A 6,000-nucleotide genomic window follows, 5' to 3' on the forward strand; every position below is an offset into this window, starting at 1 on the left:
ATAACAGTGAAAATGTATGCTATGTCTTCTAATGATGCTGCCTAAGGGAAGCATGTATAATGTAAACAGAATTGGTCCTAGCACTGAACCCTGTGGAACTCCATAATTAGCCTCAGTGTGTGAAGAGGACTCTCCATTTACATGAACAGATTGGAGTCTATTAGATAGATATGATACAAACCACTGCAGCACAGTACCTGTAATACCTACAGCATGTTCTAATTGCTCTAATAGGATATTATGGTCGACAGTATTGAACGCTGACTGAGGTCTAGCAGGACAAGCACAGAGATGAGTCCACTGTCAGAGGCCATAAGAAGATCATTTGTAACCTTCACTAAAGCTGTTTCTGTGCTATGATGAGCTCTGAAACCTGACTGAAACTCTTCAAATAAGCCATTCCTCTGCAGATGATCTGTTAGCTGTTTGACAACTACTCTTTCAAGGATTTTTGATATGAAAGGAAGGTTGGAGATTGGCCTATAATTAGCTAAGACTGCTGGGTCTAGAGATGGCTTTTTGAGTAAAGGTTTAACTACAGCCACCTTGAAGGCCTGTGGTACATAGCCGATCATTAGAGATAGGTTGATCATATTTAAGATCGAAGAATTAATTAATGGCAGGACTTCTTTGAGCAGTTTTGTAGGAATGGGGTCTAAAAGACACGTTGAAGGTTTGGAGGAAGTAATTATTGAAGTTAACTCAGAAAGATCAATTGGAGAAAAAGAGTCTAACTTAACATCAATGGTACTAAGAGTAGCTGTAGATAATATTACATCTGTGGGATGATTACTGGTAATTTTTTCTCTAATGATAAAAATTTTATTTGTGAAGAAGTTCATGAAGTCATTACTAGTTAACGTTAAAGGGATGGTTGGCTCAAAAGAGCTCTGACTTTTTGTCAGCCTGGCTACAGTGCTGAAGAGAAACCTGGGGTTGTTCTTATTTTCTTCAATCAGTGATGAATAGTAAGATGTTCTGGCTTTGCGGAGGGCTTTCTTATAAAGCAGCAAACTTTTTCTCCAGGCTAAATGATGATCCTCTAAATTTGTGACACGCCATTTCCTCTCCAGATTACGAGTCATCTGCTTTAGGCTACGTGTTTGAGAATTATACCATGGAGTCAGGTACTTCTGATTTGAGGCCTTAGTTTTCACAGGAGCTACAGTATCCAGAGTCGTATGTAGTGAGGAGGTGAAATTATTAACCAGATAATCGAGCTCTGTTGGAGTAGCGTTCAGATAGCTGCTCTACTCTGTGTTGGTACAGGGCATTGAAGATGATAACAGTGGGTGGATTATATTCTTAAACTTAGTTACAGCGCTTTCAGAAAGACATCTACTTTGATAAAGTCTACTCTCCACCGCTGTGTAATCAATTATTGTAAATGTAAATGTTATCAGGAAATGATCAGACAGGAGAGGGTTTTCAGGAAACACTGTTAAATGTTCAGTTTCTATGCCATATGTTAAAACAAGATCTAGAGTGTGATTAAAGTGGTGGGTGGGTTCTTTTACATTTTGAGAGAAACCAATTGAGTCTAATAACAGATTAAATGCCATGTTGAGGCTGTCATTTTTAGCATCTACATGGATGTTAAAATCACCCACAATAATTATTTTATCTGAGCTCAGAACTAAATTAGATATAAAGTCTGAGAAATCAGACAGAAACTCTGTGTAAGGCCCAGGTGGACGGTAGATGATAACAAGTAAGACTGGTTTCTGAGTTTCACAGCTGGGGTGGACAATGTTAAGCATCAGGCTTTCAAATGAATTAAAAGTCTGTCTTGGTCTTTCATTAATTAATAGGCTGGTGTGAAAAATTGCTGCCACACCGCCCCCTCGGCCTGTGCTTCGAGATTTCTGGTAGTTAGAATGATTCGGGGGTGTTGATTCATTTAAACTAACATAATCATCTTGCTGCAACCAGGTTTCTGTAAGGCAGAGTAAATCAATTTGTTGATCAATTATTAAGTCATGTACTAACAGAGACTTGGAGGAGAGAGACCTAATATTTAATAATCCACATTTCACTGTTTTACTCTTTGGTTCAGATGTGGATACTTTATTGTTCTTTCTTTGTAATTGTTTATGTTTAAGTTGTTTGTTGCTGGTTTTTAGTTTTTTTTTTTTGTCTGTTTGGAAGCTGACACAGTCTCTATGGAGATGGGTTTTTGGGGGGGTAGCAGGAGGAGAGAAGCTGCAGAGAGGCGTGTAAGACTGCAACTCTGCTTCCTGGTCCCAACTCTGGATAGTCATATTTTGGGGGGTTTAATAAATTTGTCCATATTTCTAGAAATGAGAGCTGCTCCATCCAAAGTGGGATGGATGCCATCTCTCCTAACAAGACCAGGTTTCCTCCAGAAGGTTTGCCAATTATCTATGAAGACCACATCGTTTCTGGGACACCACTCAGACAGCCAGCAATTTAAGGAGAACATGCGGCTAAACATGTCACTCTTGGTCTGATTGGGGAGGGGACCAGAGAAAACTACAGAGTCCGACATTGTTTTAGCAAAGTTGCACACCGATTCAATATTGATTTTAGTGACCTCCGATTGGCGTACCCGGGTGTCATTACTGCCGACGTGAATTATGATTTTACTGAATTTAGCAGCAGGATATAAATAAACAGAACAATACTATAAAATAATAATGACAATAATAGTGATAGAAAGTCCAAGGGCAGTTATTTGCCATTGAGGAGACAAGCCCTGAAATTTTGCTAGCAGTTTTTAGCAGAAGTCCCAACCGATTCTTATTCTTCACCGTCAGGTTACCAAACCAGGCAGCGATACAAAAGGACATCACAGATTCGATAAAACTTCTATAAAACAAGGACAACATCTCAGATGAGACATTAAAAGATCTCATTTTCCTTAAAAAGAACAGTCTTTGTTGAACTTTTTTAGTAGTGGCATCAGCATGAGATTCAAAACACAGTTTATGGTCAAGTACCACACCTAGATATTTATAACTCTCAACGATCCCAATATCGGCAGTTTTAATGATAGTGGGTGATGAGCTATAAGAGGACTTCCTAAAATCAATAATCATGTCTTTAGTTTTTGACACGTTAAGTGAAAGGAAGGACTCATCACACCAATTCACAAAATCATCTACAACCTGTCCATGGCCTGACTCGCCCCCACAAGAAGACTGACGATTACTGTGTCATCACCAAACTTCAGGATGTGTCTGTTCGTGAAATTGCTGCAACACTCACTCGTGTACAGAATGAACAGAAGGGCAGAGAGGCAGCATGCTGGGGTGATGCAGTAGAGGAGGAGAGCACATCAGAAAACACATGATTCACCATCACGCATTGTGACCTATTAGTCAGAAAGTCTGTCACCCAGCCGACCAGACTAGTGTCAAGCTTGAAATGATTGTAAAGCCTGTCAGCAAGTAAGAAGGGTTGAATTGTATTGAATGCCGATGAAAAGTCAGCAAATAATAATCTTGCATGTGGGTGGGGGGCCTCAAGATGCTTATACAAGAGATGCAGGAGTGTGACAGCAGCATCCTCCACACCTCTCCCTGCTCTACAGGCGAACTGGAAGGGGTCAAGATGGTGTTCAACATACATTAAAATCTCCTTCTTAATTATCTTCTCAAATGTCTTCATCACTAAAGAAGTCAGAGCCACAGGCCTAAAATCATTCAGTGCCTTAGGAGAACTGCCCTTAGCAACAGGAACAATGACAGCATGTTTCCAAATCTTAGGTACTGTCTGTAGCTCTAAAGAAAGTGAGAAGATATAGTGAAAAATCCCACTCAGCTGATCAGCACAAGTTCTCAGTACCTGTCCACAGATGTTGTCAGGTCCAGGACTCTTACTTTTAGTGTGTCTAAAGAGATTAGCTACCCCCTCTCATCAATACAAATTGATGGGGGAGTGATGGTCTTTTCCCTCAGTGTGCTGGTCTGCCTAGAAGTCAAAGTTCTCAAAACGAAGGTTAAAAACTGTTAAGACTGTCTGCCAGATGTTTGTCAGAGGTAAACCCCTCTAAGGTAATATTACTTTTACCTTTCGTCTGTAGCCCTGCCATTGTTTTCATACCAAGCCAAGCTCTTTTGAGGTTGTTACTGCTGAGTTCTGCCTCAATCTTATTTCTTTACCTCATCTTGGCGATCTTTATTGCAGCCCTCACCTCCTTCCTCAATATTCTCATAGTGGGAACGTCTCCCTCGTTAAAAGCAATTTCCCTTTTAAGAATCAGATCCTTAATATCTTTAGAGAGCCACGGTTTGTTATTAGGGAAAGTCTTAAATTCTCTGACTGGAACCACAGAGTCTTTGCAAAAAGAGACGTAGCTACACACCACATCGGTGAGTTCATCCAAATCAGAAGTGCTCTCTTGAAACAAGGACCAGTCAGTGCAATCAAAACACCCCTGAAGGGCAACACAACTGTCTTTTGTCCAGACATTAGTCCGCTTCACACAGGCCTTCTCCCTCCTAATCACAGATCTGTAAGCAGGGAGGAGGTGAATAACATTGTGATCCGAAGAACCTAGCGCAGGTCCAGCCACAGACTTATATGCCCCCTTAATTGGTCCATAACACAAATCCAGCGTTTTGTTTTGCCTTGTAGGACAAGTGACATATTGAAAGAAATCGTTCAGTGATTTCTTAAGATTACAATTGTTAAAATCACCAAGAGTAAGTGAGAGTCTGCAGATTGTGTACCACTTTAAAAATGGCATCGGCAGCAACTTTAACGTCAGCTTTAGGATGAATGTAAACAACAGTGACAAAAATTTGAGGGAACTCCCTCGGTAAGTAAAATGGCCTGACAGATACTGAAAGTCGGTAAGACACAACCGCTCCGGCACAGTAAAGTTATTACACCAGCCCTGGTTGATATACAAACATAGCCCTCCTCCGTGGGATTTGCGTGTTACTCCACAGTTCCGATCCAATCTGACAGGGGTCCCAAAGCTGCTGATTTGCAGTGAAGTGTCACTGTCCATATCGGTCAGCCACGTCTTGGTAAGCGCCATCAGACAAGCCTCCCTGTATTCCCGTAGATGAAGCACATTTCCTTGTAATTCATCCGTTTTGTTTCTAAGAGATTGGACATTGGCCAGAATCATAGAAGGCAGAGGAACACGATTCTTCCTCTTCGGAGGAAGAATCGGGACTAACTTTTTAGTTAGTCAAGATTAGTCTTAGCGTTTCTTATAAACAGTTATTTTAGTTGTCACGTCAGGACCTGTGCAGTCTTGTGAGAAACAAAAATAAGGTACAGTAGCCTCCAAGGACTGAGTTAGTTACTGGCTACTGGGGCTGTTCGATATAACGATATATATTGGACGATGATATAAAAACGTCTATCGTTTCATTTTATGCTATCGTTTGTTTCGTGGTGTCATAAAATAAAATGTTTACAGCATTATTTTTTCATGGTTTTGATGGTCACTGTACTGGCTATATTAATTTATTAAAGTTCTCTCTTTCTCTTATATTTAATATAAACACACTATGGACGACAAGCGCTAGTCATTGTTGCGTTTGCGTGGCTCTGCTGTCCGCTTGTTTGTTTTCCATGTAAACCTTTCACAATAAAGCTCAAGATCCTGTTGACTTTTCAAAATAAACTGAATCAAGTGAAAGAGTATGCAGAGAGTTTACGGATGAGAAGAAAAAAAAGATCCGTCAGGTGCTAAAAAATAAACCTTAGACTCAAAATTTGTAACGGCCACCATTTTCTTTCAACTTACGTCTAAAAATGTAGTTTCATGCATCGGTTAAAACACTAGAGTCCAGCTACATGACGCCCAGCTGGAAACACTTCACACAAGGTGAGTATTACAGAATTTACAGAAAATATTACATTTTGTGATTTATATCGTTGTCAGGACGATAAATGTCTTATATCGGGATATTAGATTTTTGTCATATCACACAGCCCTACTGGCTACACTAAACTTTAGAGACCAGGTCTGAGCAATGTGGACCATAGTGTTTGAAGATAAATTTCAGTTCAGAGACA

Source organism: Astatotilapia calliptera, chromosome 1 (assembly GCF_964374335.1).
Source record: "Astatotilapia calliptera chromosome 1, fAstCal68.1, whole genome shotgun sequence".
NCBI lineage: Eukaryota > Metazoa > Chordata > Actinopteri > Cichliformes > Cichlidae > Astatotilapia > Astatotilapia calliptera.